At 38.9% G+C, this 20,813-nt stretch overlaps 1 protein-coding gene across 6 annotated transcripts in view; it reads right to left on the minus strand.

Annotated features, from left to right (window-relative positions):
• The window catches only part of AKT3 (AKT serine/threonine kinase 3), a 148,467-nt gene that overhangs the window by 79,467 nt on the left and 48,187 nt on the right, over positions 1-20,813 (minus strand). The window contains exon 2 of one of the 6 annotated variants that reach the window (XM_057414512.1): positions 3,713-3,788. The exons of the other annotated variants lie outside the window; for them this stretch is intronic. The gene's annotated coding sequence lies outside the window, so the exon portion shown is untranslated. The remainder of the gene's footprint in view (positions 1-3,712; positions 3,789-20,813) is intronic. 6 annotated transcript variants of the gene reach the window in all.

The raw sequence follows: 20,813 nt of genomic DNA on the forward strand, positions 1-20,813 counted from the left end.
CAGTATTGGAGCAGAGTGCTAGGTACTAAGGAGTCCCAGAACTAGGCAGAATACATCCACAATTACTAAGAAATTGTAAGTGAGGTGAAAACCACTGGCAAAAACCAGCTACCCTTCAATGATGACAGTTAAGATGAAGGATTATAAACAGAGAATTACACTCCACACCCCCAAGAAGAACCAAAAAAAAAAAAGGTTAAAAAACTTGAAAATTTCAAGTCAATTACCTGGATGTCAATCAAAGAAAACTGTAATTCTATTTATAATCATACATTTAAATAATGCAAACTGACATAAAATAAACAGAGCAGCACTGCGTTTGAGTAGAAAATCATGCTCAAGATGCATATGGGATTCCCTTAAGAATATCAATTAAAAAAAAATGGGTAAGACTGACACAATTTATTTCAACTTTTTTATAAGCTTTTAATAAGTTTATGGGAGTGGTAGTTGTGTGGATGAAAAAAGCTGTGCCATGGAACAGAACAGAAATAGGAAACTGAGTAAAAGGAAAGGAGCCAAATAGGATTACAGAGTCAAATTTCCACCAATGATGCTCTACAGTTCTCTGTTAGGAACACTTTAGTGAAAATATATGATAATGAACTGGGATCACCACTGCATATACTGCAAGACAGTGAAACTATTCAAGTTTATTAAGAATGTGAAGAATTTCAGAGTGGTAAAGCTATGCCAGTGAGCTGAGAAACACCAAATGAAACACAGTGAAGAATTACTTAAATTAATAAACAGTTACAAGAATAACCTGAAATACTCATACACCATGTTTAAACTAACCACTAAAGAACAATTAATGTAACCTTTGCTTAACTATGCAGTACTGAGATGAAAGAAAGAATAATATTATAATTTGTAAAGTTACACAATATTAGGAACACTGAAATATTATTATTCCCTGACAAATAAATCACAGTTTTGCTAACTATATTTTTAAAAATGACAAAAGAACAGAAAGGCCTCAGAGACAAAACACACACACACAAAAACAGAGAGAAGCAGAGTGAAGAGAGAAAGACTGGATTAGTCTTCAGTTTCAAAGGATGGACTCCGACAAAGGATTTAACAACATAAATGGCCAATAGTAGAATAACCAATCATCTCATAGCAGCACGTTTTCAGAAGAGTTCAAGAACAGATTTTCAAACATTCAGCATCTAAAGTTCTAGCTGTAAAGTTCTCCCGTACGAAGACAGGCTGAGGAAGCTGGGGCTGTTCAGCCTGGAGAAGAGAAGGCTGCGTGGAGACCTCATAGCAGCCTTCCAGTATCTGAAGGGGGCCTATAGGGATGCTGGAGAGGGACTCTTCATTAGAGACTGTAGTGACAGGACAAGGGGTAACGGGTTAAAACTTAAACAGGAGAAGTTTAGATTGGATATAAGGAGGAAATTCTTTCCTGTGAGGGTGGTAAGGCACTGGAATGGGTTGCCCAGGAGGTTGTGAATGCTCCATCCCTGGCAGTGTTCAAGACCAGGTTGGACGAGGCCTTGGGTGAGATGGTTTAGCATGAGGTGTCCCTGCCCACAGCAGGGGGGGTGGAACTAGATGATCTTAAGGTCCTTTCCAACCCTAATTATTCTATGATTCTATGATCCTGTAACATCACCACGTAACTAGCTGTTTGCACCATGGCAATGCCAGCCACTCTCCCACCAATCCAGCACCCACCACCTACTAGCACCTTCAGAAAAAGACAGCCTCTCCTTTAATGCTGTGAGGCATCTCCAAATGTGTGTGAGCACTTATTCTTAAAAAATTACAATCTCACATTCAGGAAATTGGAGTACACATTCAATACAGAAAGGTTCTTCTTTTAACTGCTATGTGGTTTTGTCCTGTACTAGCCAAGGAGTACTGATGGTGAATGAAAGTTCCAGTCCTTGGCCATTGTGATTCACCTTAAATACAATCTACTACCAGCACAGTGCATGTGGCAAGCTGAAGAACACTTGTGAAGGAAGTGTGCAGTGCATCCCATGTCCCACTCTATGATGTCAGCACTGGGATCCATGCAGCTGAGGCAGATCTACAAAATGATCCAACCAAAAATACACCCCAAGAAAATAGGATTTGACCACATCAAAAGAATTTCAGTTCACTCCACAGCTAGTATCAGCACCAAGGAGAAATGACTAGCTAGGGGGAAGAAAGAAGCAAGGGAGAAAGGGTATCAGAATGAACCTAGGCAAGATTAACTAATGATTAACTAGACTGATGGTCTACCTTGTGACTGCAATTCTTGTTTTCCAATCAAGTTATAAAATCAGGTTCAAGTGATTGAAATTTCTATTATCAACTGCATCTCTAGGCAACGATGCCACGATTCTTCTGACAGAATATTAAACCAAGAATTTCCTAATTCAAATTTGCCTAATACAAATTTGCCTAATACAAATTCATATTCTATACAAGCAAAAAAATACTCTGGCATATGTCTTTGTATAGAAATTACAGATGAAAAAACATGTCAACTATAAGGAATAGGTACAAATCTCAGTTGTGGCAAATAACTGAAAAATCACGTAGAATTTACAGTTTGAACAAAGCTAGAAATACAATACCTTGAAATGCATTTCTGAAGTGGTTATTATGATTTAATGATATTAATAAAATCTTAGCAACACAAAGATCACAATATAAATTGACATTTTGAGTAAGCCATGTAATACTTCCCATAATAGAAGCAGTGCCAAGAGGATAAAACCTATTTGGTCAGTATTTTCTTAAATTTGCAGCCTACAATTAATGAAGCTAAACAAATAAACAAACAAAAAAAAAAACCCTCAGGTTTTTAATCTCAGTATTCTACATATTTCTAAAACATTTCATTGCCTTAAATTGAACAAAACCGTTCATAACACCCACATAAGAATCATAATACAGTTCAATTTTAATATACATATTTTCCAGTATTTTCTATTGTATTATTTCATCATATTACAATTGCAATAAATATTCAGCCAAGTGAAGTGTTCTTTTGCTTCAAGTTTTTCCAGTCCTATGAATGAAAAGAAAGCTTGACTAATGAACAGAAATGTAAAATTCCTATGCAATTTTACTAGCACACAATTTTTGCCTCATTTTCACTCACTTAAAAAACTTCTGAAACAGAGCGATGAATTATGAACCCCAAAATTTCAAGTGACAAGACAGAATGGAAAGATGAGTGACCTGGATAAGATGTATGAATTTATCTAGCCAGCATCAGGATGAGGTTTGTTACCGGTTTTCTGCTAACAGATATGCATTTCATGGGTTTTGTGCTATGAGCATGTATTTTTTTCCTAATCTGAATTACTGAAAAGTTTTTAATGACAGCCTCCAAAATAGTTTTGATGCAAAAGGCACTCTAATAACTTATAGGATGACCTTAAATAGATCTCAGCAAACTCTACAATTACATTATTCAACGCATAAGTCAAATTTCATACAAGATGAAACACTGATTAACTCCTCCTACATTTGGCCTTTCTGAAATTCTGATTATACATACAATAATTAACTGGCACCAAATATTTAACATTTGTTACACCAAAATAATAGGGACCAATAAGAACTGTAATTTTCAAAAATGTATTTGCACTATTTTTTAATTAACTAAACAGATTGATATGGGTTTAGTGGATGCTTTTTCCTCTAGAAAGTAAACAGAACAATTTTCTAATTAACAAAAACAAAATGGAAACTGACTTACAACACTGACTTCAAAATCCTTGTGAAAGTCTGTACTGGTGATGTCACAAATGCTGTCACATCTGAGCGGGTATTGTCTGTAGAAGGTTCAGAAATGTCCATTTTAATCAAAACATTTATTAGAGGTAGTTGTGTCTTGTTTTTCATTTAATGAACTACAGAATCCCTTAAGAATCATGGTCGCAACTCCCTTTAAAAATAATACATTAAGTAAAATCTAAATAGCTGAAATATAAAGATCTCATCCATAATGGATATAGAAATGTAAGAGTGAGGGGAAATCCATACTTTATGCTTCCATCAGCCTTTAATAATGATGTTTGCATAACACTGATCTAACACTCACATTTTCCAACTTGCTTAAAATGACCTACAGATTATTCCTTCAGAGTGCTAAAATGCCAGTGATGGACTACTAGAAGACAGAACATGCCATTTCTCCAAACTTCCAGTCATTTTTAAATGTTCAACTTCATGATACTTCAAAGACACGTATTAACTTCTGTTTCTCCACACTGCAAAACACTAACTACTAAACAACAGCTTTTCTTATCACAAGAAATCATCACATTGCTGGTCTAAATCCCAGAGACAAAGCTGGGGACACTTGTTCAATTAGATGCAAGTTGCAAGTGTCTGAAAAAAGCTTCTTCCTTCTCTCCTTTTTCCCTGTGCAATTTGGGAGCATGGCACTGCCAATAGGACCATGCTGCACTATGAGAAGGGATTTGAGCTGTGTAGGTGGCTGAAGAACTCTTAACATTCATCCTCCTATTTAAAGGATTTAAAGTATAACTATTTATATACTTAAGTTTCTTTTGATGCAAGTCATCTATGTTCTATAACTGTTTCTGTATGACCCCAGTACAGACAAGCAAACAAAGAAAGAAGCTTTCCCAGTAATGACTTACGGTGACAAAATTAAACTTGGGTACAGAAATTCTTAAAACATCTTTTAAAATTTCATGTCTGTGATATAAGAACTGTAACAAATGACGATGGAATAAAGCTATGCTTTTATTTTAAATTCGAAAACGGGGGGGGGGGGGGGGAATCTCATGCCAGAATGAGGTAGAGGACATATGGGCAGTCTATCACCTGACTACCAAACAGCAGTACTAAAGCTGACACATGTTTGCTAATCCCGAGAGGTAAAATGCTGCTTTGTCTTCCGGGGGTCATGCTGCAGATGAATGTCGGTTATGATGCTGATGCATTTTTCCATACTGATGTTCCCCAGGGAATCTGAGTTCCCCATCACGGAGAAGCGACACAAATTTTTCATCTCCTCTAAAGAGACTTCCATACTTTTGTTTACCAAGGGTGCACATAAGAATAGCAAGCATCAGCAGCACAGCTGAAACACTTTTAACAAAAGCTTTTCTTCTGGATGACTACAGTTTAATTCAGTTCATTTTTATACCAAGACTATTTAGTTTTCAGTGACAGCTTGATCTTGTACCAACAGATCACATACAGTTTGATAGGGAATGACTGAAATTTAGTCACATGACTATTGGTTACAGACAGCAACCCCTCTTCACACACTCTGAGATGATTAAGGGGAGGAGCATCTCCCAGAGATCTGGTCATTCTCAAATACACTTTTAATCTCCATATGAGGCAGAATAAGGTGAGGCCAAGGGATCAATGACCGCTAAGCCAGAGAAATGCTCTAGTTCTCTACAAGTTTCTAATTCTCCTGAAATAAATCTGTTTTCAGACTCCTCTAGTTCCAACAAAACTCCTCAGAGAATTCCAGGTGCAATTTTTCATTATACCTCAGCTAATGTGGCTGAGGAAAAACCCTCCTCCTCCTCCTCCTCCTCCTCCCAGTCCTGCAGTCCAGTGGTCGTCTTTGTCTGATGCGCCACTTGTGCAGCTCACTTGTCCAACAGGAAGAAAAAAGGTGGAGGTGGGGGAGGAGGTGGTGAAGTGGTTACGTTCCATCAAGGGTCTAGCTGAACCTCATCCTTCATTAGCAGCATACCATTAGATCTGATATGGTATAAAAAGAAAACATCCTCTGGATATTGCCTTCAAAACTTCCCTCCCTCCCTGCCACGCTGAGCATCTGTTGAAAGGATGTGGTTATGTGAGTAACACGTGGGAGGGCTGTATGTGTATCTATTGTTGATTGTACAAGCACGAACGCAGACAACATAAACTTTTTGTTGCAGTCTCTTTTTGTGAAAGGATGGTTGTGCTGCCTGGCTGCATCCTTCATGTGCATTTGCTCCTTAGGTCAACACACAGAAAGAGAACACTCCTGCCTTCATTTCAGGAGGAAAATTAACGCTGACTTACCCAACCTTTTATACCATTCTCTACACCTGTATTTGTACCACCACAAACAGGACATTTTTATTCTCAACCCAGTAACAAGCCATGCGCTAGAGAAAGTGCCTTTGCAGTGTCTTTAAACAACTCCATTTACTTAACATATCAAAACAATAAGAAGAAATTACTTGATTGCCATGAATCAGTACCTTCAAACATTAAAGTGTAAAGGACTAATAGGCTTTGCTTGGTATAATGAGAAAATAAAAATACAGTAAGAGAGTTCTAACTGTCCATGATAAAGAATATTAAAGTGCCAAACTGATGGCAACAGCAGTACCCAGCTAAGAAAGACTATGAAACACACAAGGAACTACAGTAATTTTATCTTCTTAAATTGATACAGTGTTTTTCAAACAGCATGCCAGTGGGGAGCTCAGCAAAGAGCAACTGTATTTGTGCTGTTTCATTTGAATAACACTCTGAGCAAGTCTTGGACAAATTCTCAACAAGTTTACATTTCATTGCTAATCTGAGTATCTCGTGCAAATCTGTATAGGACATTTTGTGATTTTTATTCATGGTATCATGTATTTTAAGACAAAACCAAAAACTCATCATTTCAGTATGACCTCTTCAAGGAACAAGTCCACGGAATTCTCCCCTGTTATGCATATACTGGTAAAAAACTATCTGATTTTTTTATTACTTATTTTCAAAAATGTACTCTGTTTTGTTTTGGGGGTATCAAGATGTAATTTTCAATCTTTCTCTTAGTCACCCTCATTTTGGTTCTGAATAAATCTGGATTCAAGATTCAGTCACGGAGCTCCATTACTCCTTTTGCTGCTACATTAAAGAGCTCTCTACATTTCCCCATTAAGGTTCTTTCTCATGGCAAGGCAATTCTATACTGCTCAATACCCACAGAGGTTCTCAGAACCTCGTTCTGAAGTCATTCTCTCTAACCCAAAAACACTATCATTTTTCTTCTCTCCTGTTTCTCCAGGATGATAATATTCATTTTAATATTCAATATTAAAAGAGAAACTGGACTCGAGCTCATAATTCCCATCCCCCAGTGCTAATTTACTTCTCTGTATTCTTACTATGCATCTTGAGAAGCTGCAAGGAAACCATTTTCTACAGAACTTGACTATGCATTCTCAAGAATTACAAGCATTAAAGAGCCCAAAGACTTTATTTAACACAGTGGAATTTAAAAATTCCCAGTTCATGGAACCCTAACATTTTCCAGCAGAAACAAGGAGTCCTAAATACCAAGACGAGTGCTGTGTCCCACACCCTGGACATGCTGGCTGGGTGTTGCTTCAGTAACCTTTTGTAGACTCCTACAAAGCAGGCCAAAGATCATCCTAGATCTGCAAAAAGGATGGAAACTACTATTATTACTTTTAACTACCATTAACTTATATTTAAAATAATACTGCTTCTGTAGTGGAAGATTTTTCCATTTCCCAGGAATATATCCTAATGTTTCATGAGTAGGTTTAGAACTGGTGTGGAAGAAAGATGCACAAGTAAACCAAATATCCAAATATTGGACATCAACAGAAAAATATAGGTAAAAATAAGAAAAAGGAAAGAAAAAGAAAAAGGAAAAAGAAGCGGGGCAAAGGACCAGATGAAAAGACCTTACAAACAGGCAGTAGACTACTGAAAATACTATAACGCCAGAAAAAATGGCTGCCACAATTCAAAAAGAATAAAGTAGTTCTCTCTTCCCTCCCAACCCTCCAAAATCCATCTGGATATCTTAATGGAAAAGTAAAAAGGTGATTATAGGGAAAAGGTCAGTATTAAGAATGAAAAGCTTGCCCAAATAAGGAGGAAAAGGTAAGACAATAAAATATGCCGGGACAATGTAAATACACAACTGAGACAGATAGAAAAGAATTTGATGAGCTTCTTGCAAAAGATGCTCATGATCAAAAACAGGAAGCCAGGCAAGAAATCAGTGGAACTGCTCAATAACAAAAGTATATAAAGGGAACTCAAGGATGATAAAGCCATAGCAGAGAAGCACTACAAATTACTTGCCTGTTTTTTACAGCTAAAAATGCTGGAAAGATACCCAAACCCAGACCCTTTCCCTGTAGTAGACGAGTGAAAGCTAGATGATTTAATTTAAATATGTAGGAATTACCAGATGTCAGCAAGTCACCAAGAGTGGACGCCAGGAGTGCTGAAGGAACGGAAATGTGAAACCACAGAGGTTGCTGGCCAAGAAGCGTTAACTCATAACTACAAATGGCCACACGCCCGGAAGACGGATTGCAAACACAACCTCAAAAAAAAAAGAAACTCTAGCAAGGATCCCAGAAACTGCAAGTCTGACTCCTGCTTCTGGTAAGTAACTAGAGTCTATAATAAATAAGATCACACAGCACATGAGACAATGCAGATCTGTCTCATGTTTGTCTCAATGCAGACAAACCATCACAGCTGCTTTGAAAGGAAAGCCTGCATCACTAACCGGATGGAGTCATACAAGAGAGGCAATAAATATGAGGGAAAGGGCACCCAGTGGGCATGATGAGTTTGTCAAGATTCCTCCCCAGATATCAGTAAAGAAATTAAGTTGCCACAGGACTGGAGAAGAGGTTCTTATACAGTCTGAATGTTGGATGAGTAAGAGGAAAAAGAAAGATCACAGAATCACAGAATCATAGAATCGTAGAATAATTCCGGTTGGAAAGGACCTTAAGATCATCTAGTTCCAACTCCCCTGCCACGGGCAGGGACACCTCACGCTAAACCATCTCACCCAAGGCTCTGTTCAACCTGGCCTTGAACACCACCAGGGATGGAGCATTCTCAGCTTCCCTGGGCAACCCATTCCAGTGCCTCACCACCCTTACAGTAAAGAACTTCCTTACATCCAATCTAAACTTCCCTTGGTTAAGTTTTAACCTGTTACCCCTCATCCTATCACTACAGTCCCTAATGAAGAGTCCCTCCCCAGCATCCCTATAGGCCCCCTTCAGATACTGGAAGGCTGCTATGAGGTCTCCATGCAGCCTTCTCTTCTCTAGGCTGAACAGCCCCAACTTTCTCAGCCTGTCTTCATACGGGAGGTGCTCCAGTCCCCTGATCATCTTCATAGCCCTTCTCTGGAATTGTTCCAAAAGTTCCATGTCCATTTTTTGCTGAAGACACCAGAACTGCACGCAATACTCCAGGTGAGGTCTCATGAAAGCAGAGCAGAGGGGCAGGATCACATCCTTCAACCTGATGGTCACGCTTCTTTTGTGCAGCCCAGGATACAGTTGGCTTTCTGGGCTGCAAGCGCACACTGAAGCCAGCTCATGTTCAATTTCTCATCCACCAACACCCCCAAGTCCTTCTCTGCAGGGCTGCTCTGAATCTCTCCTCCGCCCAACCTGTAGCTGTGCCTGGGATTGCTCCGACCCAGGGGTAGGACCTTGCACTTGGCATGGTTAAACTTCATGAGGTTGGCATCAGCCCACCTCACAAGCGTGTCAAGGTCCCTCTGGATGGCATTCCTTCACTCCAGGGTATCAACTGAACCACACAGCTTGGTGTCATCGGCAAACTTGCTGAGGGTGCACTCAATCCCACTGCCCATGTCAGCAACAAAGATGTTGAACAAGCCTGGTCCCAACACCCATCCTTGAGGGACACCACTTGTTACTGGTCTCCAGTTGGACACTAAGCCATTGACCACAACTCTTTGTGTGGGGCCATCCAGCCAATTTTTTATCCACCTATCAAATTGATGTGGTCCACCTATCAAATTGATGTCTCTCCAATTTAGAGACAAGGATGTTGTGTGGGACAGTGTTGAACACTTTGCACAAGTTCAGGTAGATGAGGTCAACTGCTCTACTCCTGTCTGTCAGTTCCATAGCTCCATCAGAGAAGGCCACCACCAAATTGGTCAGATAAGGGTTAATTAATAAGGTCAGTAAGGTCATTGGTCAAGATAAGGATTAATGGCCACTTTTAAGCAAGAGAGTCAGGAAGTCTCCCAGTGGTTTCATGCTGGCATGATTTTTATATGACATCTTCATCAAAGACTTGGATAGTGCTGTGACCCATGAAATCTTACAGCTTAAGAATGATACTACACTGTAGTGGATAATCAAATGCCATGTACAGAGTACAATACAGAGTACATAAACGTGAGGTAATGTACCTAGGAAAAAAAAAAAAAAATCTAAACTATGCCTCACAATGTTTACCTTAGAACCACAAATTATAGTTCAGTTGAGTACTAGATTCAACACTCACAGCTCTAAGAAATAGTAAGTTCATGTACAGCAGCAGCCAAAAAAAAACTGTTGGGCACATCAGAAAGGATACATAGACAAGATAAAGAAAACTGCTGTGCCCACATCTTCAGTCCTGTCTCCACATCTCAGCAATAAGGGAGTGGAATTATGAGAAAACACAGAGAAAGGCAACCAAAATGGTCCAGGGGATGGAGAAACTGCCTTTTCTGAGAGAGGATGAAAAGACCTCTCTCTTTAGTTCAAAGAGGAGAGAGGGCTGAGGTTTAGAAATCATGAAGGCAGCTGGTAAGAGCAGAACTACTGTTCACCAAATACCACAATACAATAGTTAGGGCACTTGATGAAACAGGTCTATAAACAGATCCAAGATCATACAGAGATATACCATCTAACTTTACTAATGCAACAGTTCTGGGCTCTGGGAAAGTGCAAGGGAAATTAAAAGCAAGAAAACAGTCAAGCTCACAAGCTCTCCCTAAACAGCATCTCCTCTGCCACTACAGACAGAATACTGGGCTAGGTGGGTCACTGGTACGACCCAGTAGGTTATTTCTTATGTTATGCATACTTAAAGAGAAGCTTCTCTAGTTTGTAAGGCAACTGTCTTACAACAATATAAACCCATAAATTCCTCTCCTCTGTGCTGTACACATGAAGAACAGATTATATTATCACTTCTCTTTTCTTATTTAGCCTCAGTAACTGCAACTCATGCAATTCAGGTCACACCCCCTAAATTGCTGATCACTATCATTGCTGGTCTTGAACTGCACCAGCCAGAAATGGATGCAATTGTTCAGCTAGGACCTTAAGTGCTCAATGGAGCAAAAAGATGCATCTTACAGGCTCTATTACTGTTTATGCATGCCTGTGTTTGTCTTCTTCACAACCCTGAGATATAATTAATACCCGGTTTGTTATCCACAGTACATACTGGCCTTTTTCTTTAGAGCTACTTCCCTAGCCACTTCTTCTCATTCATTTCTTTGCAAAGTAGGCGATTCTAGAGTGCATGTCTTGCTCCCCCTGAACAGCTTCCAGCTACTCAAACACCACATCTTCATATTACCGATACCATTCCAAATTCTAATCCCATCCTCCAGCACACCTGCAGTCCCTTTCATTTTGGAGAAATCTCAAAACATGAATAAACATTCTGTTTTCCATTACTTACCTCATCTGCCTAGGCAGAAGTCAGGTAGCAGCCTAACAAAATTCTATCCCACTTTTACTCCCATTTTGATACTGAACCTTTAATAATTACTCATCAGGTTTCTAACAGTTTTGCTCTTACAAACAAACTCAGTTATTTCACCTAATATATCATAGAATCATAGAATCATTAGGGTTGGAAAGGACCTTAAGATCATCTAGTTCCAACCCCCCTTCTGTGGGCAGGGACACCTCACACTAAACCATCTCACCCAAGGCCTCGTCCAACCTGGCCTTGAACACTGCCAGGGATGAAGCATTCACAACCTCCCTGGGCAACACATTCCAGTGCCTCACCACCCTAACAGGAAAGAATTTCCTCCTTATATCCAACCTAAACTTCCCCTGTTTACGTTTTAACTCATTACCCCCTGTCCTGTCACTACAGTCCTTAATGAAGAGTCCCTCTCCAGCATCCCTATAGGCCCCCTTCAGATACTGGAAGGCTGCTATGAGGTCTCCACGCAGCCTTCTCTTCTCCAGGCTGAACAGCCCCAACTTCCTCAGCCTGTCTTCCTACGGGAGGTGCTCCAGTCCCCTGACCATCCTCATGGCCATATGACTGCTACCTTGTCAGTAAAAGGAAAATTTAAGAGTTTGATACAACTTAACCTCGCAAAATTCAGTGACTCACCTCATTTTTCAGATGTTCATAAACGATGTACTTGTTCTAGTTTTTTCCCCAAGTTAAACTGGTGATAAGCATTTGCCATATTAAACCACATTTTCTTTGAATATAAAAAACTTCAAAAGCAATCCACATAATTTTCTCAGTGTTATCTATTACATTACAGTCTATATTACCTGTAAATTCTATCACCGAAGATCTCGACTTTTCTAAAGTACAGAACCTGACAAACAGATCCAGTCATAAAACTGATCACTACAGAATACAAAGAGTGATCATATATCATCACATGCATTAATATTCCAAATTCTTATATATACCTTCCAGTTTGACTTTGGGTTATATATAAATATGAAAGAAGAAAAACAAGATCCATCTTAGTCTCAGAAAATTATGAAGGAAGAAAAGAAAAATCCAGCTTTCATCTCAAAAGAAGCAAATGATTTGCTAAAGGTCTTATTCCTTTGTGTACAACAGGCCACATGACCAATCTTTAACTCTGACATTAACACAACATAGTAAGAGTGTTCCAGAATAATGGTGCAATTAACTCAAAATGCCTACTGCAAATATAAAAGAAAAACACCTTCAAATATTCAACAAATAGCACCTTGCCACGACTATTGTTATCTGCTGCTGCCAATCAGTATTGTTATGGTTGTACAAAGACTCCAGTGCACCAGACTGTCGCTAATTATGTATATTCAAGTGATTAGCAAGCACTTGTTGCCTCGTTCACACCACCCTCCAAACAGCAGCCTTTGAGAGGAGAATAGACTGCAAATTTATTGAGAGAACACTGTTAATCCTTTGGGGAGAATGTAAATGTAAACAGGACTACTCTACATCAAGGTGCTTTGACAACAAAAATCATCTGCATAAACACATGCTCAACAACAAACAGGTGTTCTATTTCACAACTAGCGCCCATTTGATGCTTTCAAGTAAGCATTATGCACAAACTGTTAGAAGTACTTTGAAACCAGCTGCAATTACTATAATTAGCTGTTTTTCCTACACTTTGGTGGTTTTTTTGCCTGTACCTGTTCAGTATTGTGTTAGTTGCAATCTGTAAACTCAACTGAAGCGAAGGTTCTAGCCTCCTATTTAAAGTTTACCATCCTCTCAGTTCAGCATGCGCTACGACAAGTTCATATTTTATCGTTAAATTGCCACCAGTTATAAGATGATGTTTGCATTAAATAACAGCCCTACAAATGTCAGGTCACTCATCTAACACTCATGAATAGGAAAACAAGGACAATTGCCAAAATAGCACCATAAAAACAGTAAGCCTTCAATGTTCAGGATTTCCCTTTTTTACAGAAATGTCCCCAGGAACTAACAAGACTTATTTTTAATAACACGAACCTTATTTCTAGTTTTACCAGACAATGGGTGGTGAAAAGTCTTGCTTGTATGTAGACAGCTACTTGTTCTAATATGCTTCAAGTAAATGTTTTTAAAATTATGTGATCAGAATGCAAATGCTTCCTTCCATTTAATGAATAAAAAATACAGGCAAACCACCCTTATGTTATTTTCTATTCTTATTAAAATGATGTATCCAAGTGTCTTCCTGTTCTTACTCAGCCCTTCGTGGCCTCTACACACCTCTTGGTTTTCAGCAGTTCCAAATCCTCCACCACAGTGAAGCATTTCAGTAGGTGAGTTCAACATGAACAGTGAACAATACCAGTGGCCTTTTCTCCAAAGTCAAACCTTAATATGCTAATTCTGCAAGCCTGGCAATGCCACCTACAGATAGCTAAAATCCAATTCTCCTATCTTATGATTTACCAGGTTTTAACCACTGAACTGAATAATTCCATATTCAGCACCTGCTGAGACAAGTTTGTTTGGGGTTTGGTTTGGTTATTTTTCCCCACAAATGAAAAGCTTAATAAGCAAAGACTGGCACTGCCCAGGGAGTAAGAAGACAGCTCGGAGGAAGGGCTAAAAATGATAAATACACAGCACTAGAAGGACAGGATACAGATGACAAAAGAAAGAGGCTCTTCTACCTCAGGCAAAACAGGCAGGAAAATCTATGATCAGCACAGGAAAATCTATGATACGGTACCTTTCCAAGACCAGATGACAGCCTACTATTGGCAGCATAATTTGACATGCCCCACCTATATCAAAATGTACCTCAGGTCCCTCTAATGCTTTTTCCATCTGTAACTGAAAAGTTCTACTTTGGTGGACATCTACTATGGGTGATTTAGAAACTGTGTATTTTTAACAACAGCCACTATTTTCTTCCAACCAACTTCTGCTCAGCTGGAAATTATATGAAAGCCTCAGTTCTGCTGGACCAGCCAAGCAGTACACACTATATTCATAGCAGTTATTCCCTAAGAGACCAAAAGAATGACCAAAAATTTTAATAAACAGTTGTAATATTACAAAACTTTCCACAAAAAATGCAGGGAGCAGCCTATGTCTAGAAAAATCCAAGCAAAGCTAACTTTTGGGCTTCTTCCAGGAAGATACCATCCTTTGAGAAGCCCGAACAGGGGGTGATAAACCAATAGTTACTCTCATTTTTTCTACTAGCTCTTGTAGCAAAGTATGTAAAATGTAGCTAACCCAGCAGTTTCAATTGTACAAACAATCCCCACAATGACATGGACATTTCTTTTTCTCTGACTTTTCTTTCTTGACAAACAGAAAAATCTGGCAAGTTAACAATAAAAAAGTATCTACGGCTTGTATATTCAAATATGAAGAAACACCAGATTCAGAGTTACCTTAAGATTTCAACGTACACTAACAGCTGTAAGTTAGAGAATGTCTTGCATTAGAGTCATCTTTCATTTGCATTCCTAGCTCTCACACTGTAATCCCAGCCACTCTAAAAATGCAAACTCTGCCTAGCCTCAACACTACCATTCATGTGACCTGCAGTAAGGCAATTCAAGGATCTAGACTCTTCTTTGGGGTATAGAGTATTTTTTTATGTCAGTTTAATTCCCTGAACCAACTCTGCTCACTTAGATGGACACTGCTGCTTAAACCAAAACATGTAGCATATGCAAAGGCTGAAGTTAGCAGCCCCTTCTTCCCCCTGATAGAAAGACACAGGCATTAGTTTCGCTAATCTGAGTATATCATAATCTGTCTTGGCACATGAACAGATATGTAGTGGCTTAAGCAAACCTTTCTGATTCTGTAATAAAATAGTCTAAGCGTTAGTAATTTGTTACAGAATTTCTGATGGGAACGGTTACTTCTGTTGTCACCACATGAAGGGGTTGGAAGAGGGGAACAAACAGCTGTGAAATGCTTAAACAGCTCCAGGTAGATGTACAAATATTGTTTAGTTACTGTCAAATAAGTCAGCTGTATGCTAAACAGAAAATAGGGCTACGTGGATATTTACTCCTCATTCACTTCATTACCACACATAAACTTACATGCAGACACTTCCACTTTGTTTATTTAGTTAAGACTCTTTGTGAGACTCAAAGGCAACTAATTAGGAGAAATACTGTATTGAATTCCAACATAAGGAGGAGTTTAGAGCCTGGGATCCCATTTACACACACAACCATGTACTGTTCCTGTGTTTCAAGTAAAAGCTATGAGAGTAAAAGAGGAGTACATAAGAAGGTCATTATAAGCACTTGCAAAAAAAAAAAAATGCACATTATTTGATAAAAGCATTAAAGGTTTATAAACTCACAGCATCCTGAAAAATCCACGCATATGTTTATATTCACCTTATTACAGGGCGTATATTTAAGCTTGCATAAGAGATTGATCTAAGTAAATGCTCTGACACTGCAAGTCTTAAGTGCATCAGTCAAAGAAAAAAAAAATACTAATCAGACATGGGTTCCAGAGAAGAAAGAAACATAATTTTAACATGAGACCGTTCTGAGCTTTATAACATTACAGTTACCTCTGATTTAATGCGTTTCACTATACTCTTCTCTTAAAAAAAACTTTTCCTTGTATGCTGCATCCAGATTTTTCATTTTTTTCATGTGTTCTGATGAAAGGTGAGCTCTTCCTAAAAACAGAGCTGGGCAGATGAATAATAAGCTTGCATCAAGCTTACGTTCTTAAGCTAATGTTCCCAGCAAGTCTCATACCATGCTATTGTTTTAAGACTGTATTCTTCCTGCAAAACTATATATAGCGGTTATGCATGCATTACATCCGAGGTGGTCAGATCTGACTGCTGGATTTCCTCAAGAAGAATGAGGATCTTTAGGATGGACCAGCTGGCTCCTTCCTCAGGTAAGCAAGCAGGGTTTAGCCTGAAGAAGACAAGTAGCCCTTCTTTCAGGGATCCAAAGAGTAATTTGTTAGCTAGCATCCATCAGGAATGCAATAGTGACTAGATGAGCCAAAGCATCACACCTACACAGACCTTGAACCTTGAGTTTATGTCTTGCATTATTTTGGAAGTCTTCCTGTTAAGGAGAACTAACTTCCAGTGCCATAGAAATTATGGAATTTATTACTATGCTGAAGAACACACAAGCAATCTAACTGTGTTCAATATTCTCCAAATGAAGTAATGTAGCTCACAGCTGTAGCCTGTAAGCTTTGGTGACTAACCTTCAGCCGAAGGTTTTAATGAGGTCAAAGTCTGTTCAATTGTTGGTAAGGAAATGAAAATGTTTTTTTCAGAAAGTCCTCCTTTCGTGACAAGGCCTCCATAGAGGTTGTGTACAAGACTATCTACTGCAAAAATGAAACACTTAAGGCTGCTACCAGAGGAAATCCAAAGTAATAGAGGAGTTGCACCTAACAGACTGGGTGACAGAGGCATAGCTAATGGGAGCAGTTAGACAGCACCCCAGTTTCTGAAACAACCAGCAGTGAACAAAGATAGCAGGAGCAATTAAAAAGACCGTCAGAAACAACTTGGTGTGGATAATGCAGTCTTCAAATCAAACACTTCAGAGCACTAATGCCTACACAAGAGTGACCACCTAAAGGTGGAACTGTTCATACAGGCCTGGCAACTGGGACCAACGAACTACCCTGCCCATGAGGCAGGACTGCTCCTCCAACAAACCAAATGAAATACAACTTCAAGGAATGGGATTAGTGGCAGGCTACTTTGGCAAGGCCTCAGAGCTGTAGGAGATCTGGACTACAGCCAACATGTTTTGGGCATGAGTACGGATACTGTTACAATATTATCAATGGTTCAGACTTCCAAAACTGATCTTTCATTGTCTTTTATTACTTTTAATGATAAGCTGCAATGGGGAAAATACTGCTTTCAGACCAGCTAAAAAATATAATCTAGTGTCTTGGTTTTCTAGGTAAGAAACAAAGTTGTCAAAGTTTAAATGTTTCTGTAAAGACCCCTAAGACACTTAACAACAGGGTTTTGGCAGAACAGCATTCTTCCTCACAGACCAAACTTCTGGAAAGAGAACACTCCCCTCACAAGAACGTATGCTGTAAACTGTGCTCTCTGGCTGCCTCCATACTCCATTCCTCCTAATTTCCTGCAAAGAGAAAAATCCAAAACAAACAAGATCACATCCTTACAGCAAACATACATAGTCTGAAATCCTTCTTCAGCAGCTTGGGTGTAAGCACTCTTCTGGTTTGTTTAACAAATAAGCAATGTCTAGTGGTTGGAACAGCATTTAAAAGGGGAGAGACAGCAGTATTTGTACAAATATTTAAAATAAGTACACTTTCAAAACAGGGCCATATTGTAACTAAAACACTATAATGCATTTATAACTAAGGCTGACTAAATGAAATTTGCTTACACCACACCATCCATGGCACAGCCAGCACATTGTGATGGAGAATAGAGCCCCCCCGCCCCGTACCACTCTAACCGCAGTGTACTCTTTCTAAGTAGCCTTTGGGGTGCTCACTTTCACAACCCCACTGCAGTGCAAAGCAGTTGCTCCTCTTACATCCTGTTCCCAGAGCGGGCAGGGGCTGTAAGAGGATTTCTTTCGGAGCAGTGCCTGGGATGATGTCACTCTGGTTCTGCAGGGGAGGAACAGTACCAGGAAGCGTCAAACCCTCGCATTGTTCAGGGGCATCAGCACATGGGGGCAGGTTGTAAGTCTGGCTGTGGACCAGCAAGACTTTAGATCAGGATTTCACTCAAGGAGGCAGCTGGAGCAATAAACACAACGTTCGCTTCTGTTCCACGGGATGCTTCAAATGTAAACATTCACTCTATAGCTGAATTCCCAGTTTACATTACACTAAGCACAAAGGAGAAGAAATGCAAATAGCTGACATCTAGCAAAGGTAATAAATCTCTAAGTGTTGATTCCCAAATACTTTCAGATAATTCCCTTTCCCTCTTCCACAAAATACCTCTGGAGTGACATCAGTACAGTTTTAAACAGCAAACTACATTTATGACCCTGAGAAGTTAAACACAAGGAGGAAACAATGAATGAGATCATCCGGCGAGGTGGGGGATGTTTCTTTTCACAAATTACTGCCACTTTCTTTTTCTCTTTTTTAATTTTTACTTTAAAAAAATTTGCATCCTAAAGCTTTTCTCAGTCTCTCCATTATGTAACAGTTCTTTAGGAAACCGCCAGCTACCCTGACAACTGGGATGTTTTGCCAGAGTGGCTTTGTCTAAATCCTAAAGCAGTCCTTGGCTATGCGCTGAGCCCAGTGGCTGCCTGTGATCTGAATGCCAATGAAGAGTGCTGCCCCTCTTGTCTGACAAGTCAGAGACTTAAAGGTCTATCTCAGGTCAGCAAACTGTCTGGGCTACTTTTGTGAGCTTAAGAGACTGAGAAACGCAGACAACAACACAGTCCTTTCCTTTTAGGTATCATGCTGGGCAAAGAGTGTTTCATGTCCAACTGTCGTGTTTTATTTCATGTTTACCTTCATGTTTTGCTTCTTGTTTGCTTCCAAGTCTTACTTTCATTCCCCACATCACCACTTAAGTTCAGCCTCCTAGTGGACAGATAGGGATGAAGATTACTTTGCACTTCAAAATCAATTATATAAACATACATATCCAAAATCCAATTAAGATTACCAAAAATTAATAGTGAAATACATAATGTGTCCAGTTTGGCATATGGTCTCCCAGTCTGGTGTACTGGCTCTATACTATTTAACTCTTCAGCTTTTCTTTGAGTTCCATTCAAAGAAGCCCTATATCCTGTACCTATTCTTTTTTGCTGTTGTTGCAAATCATGAGAAATAGTGCAGCAGGCCAAAAAGCACTCAATGCTGTTGCCAAGATTTGTTACAAACACCTGGAAATTCTCTTTTTTGACACAAGAGATCTCTCAAGATGGCAATGGATATATAATCCATCACTATCAGTAGTTATGAGGAAACAGTAACTTCCTTTCTATTCTTTCATAGCATTTCTACTTTTGGAGGCAGGGATATAATTATCTGCTAGCTACACAAAATGTTAACTTATTTTCTTTCTTACTATTGCTTTTTACATAAACTGTGAAATCTTACTTTGTTTTATGAGCTCTACAATGCACGCCAACTTTTTTCTAAATATTTAGCTAAAGCTATGAGCTGAGACTATTTTCTAATCTAAGAAATCATACTGTTTACATTCCCAGTTTTACCACCTTTCCATTGTAACTGGCAATTTAAGCTTCAGCTCTTTTCATGGGAAACTTCAGTTTAAACACTGAATTCTTACACATGAGCATCTTTAATTAACCCCAAAAGGAAAGGATACCTTGCTTTCCAGGTTGAAGACTGAAGACAACTAGATTTTTCATTAGATATTACTCTACTCTTTTCATGAAAGCTTAGTGAAAACCTGCTTTACTTGTATTTGCCACACAGAATTCCAGGAAACGGGACGAAGAAAACCTGTAGTGTATCTATTGATTTTTAGAAGGCATTTCAGTATTAGACATTAAAGCTCAAAAAAATGAAAAACCCCAAAGTTGGTCATTGACTTGTCAGATAAAACCAAGGAATAAAGACAGAGCTAAGAGAACAGCTTTGAAACCACAGCTAAATCTCCCACTAAGAAAGGCTGCTAATTATGCTTTTGAACTTGCAAACAATTCCTTGCACAGCTACATGAAGAAAAGAACTTTCAATGATATATTTTTGGCATATGATCTTGAGGAGGAGGTTGCTTTTTTACTTTATTTTACCTACAGTAACTCATTCATTCTGAATGTTACTTTGGGCAAGAGGGAGAACTGCTTTGGAGTAACAGTTACGTAACTGATAAAACAAAATTCTGTGTGATATTTATAAATACATAGATGCATATTTAAATCTGCATTAAAAATATTGAAATGAGAACTAAGTTATAGAGCTGTATCTTTTTAAGGAAATAATTTAATAAAGCATATCTTGTGGGTTTTTTTTCAATCTATCACCTTCATTATAATACCTTAATTTTCCTAATTTCTCAAACTGTTCACCCTAATTCCTAGCCAGAAAGAGCATTTCACAGATACATCCCTACACAGAACTTCCACAAATCTTACTGAAAATATTCACAAATCTTCCTCCCAACTTTTAAGCCAGACCGCCAGCACTTCTGCCACAGATGTCTACAAAACACAGTATGTACATCTAGCATCAGTGAGGTCCTTTCTGAACCCTCTTGGCTTGGTAAGACACATCTCCAGCTTCCATTCATTCTTCCATGTCCACTGGTTGTTGAGGGTTTGTAGAGTTCTTTTTCTCTCCTAATGAAGTGCTGAACAAAATGCTCCTTAAGTCAGCATTGTACAAGA

This window comes from Pezoporus wallicus, unplaced genomic scaffold (assembly GCF_028554395.1).
Source record: "Pezoporus wallicus isolate ANWC-B61680 ecotype Strahan unplaced genomic scaffold, APGP_CSIRO_Pwel_v1 contig_8042, whole genome shotgun sequence".
NCBI lineage: Eukaryota > Metazoa > Chordata > Aves > Psittaciformes > Psittacidae > Pezoporus > Pezoporus wallicus.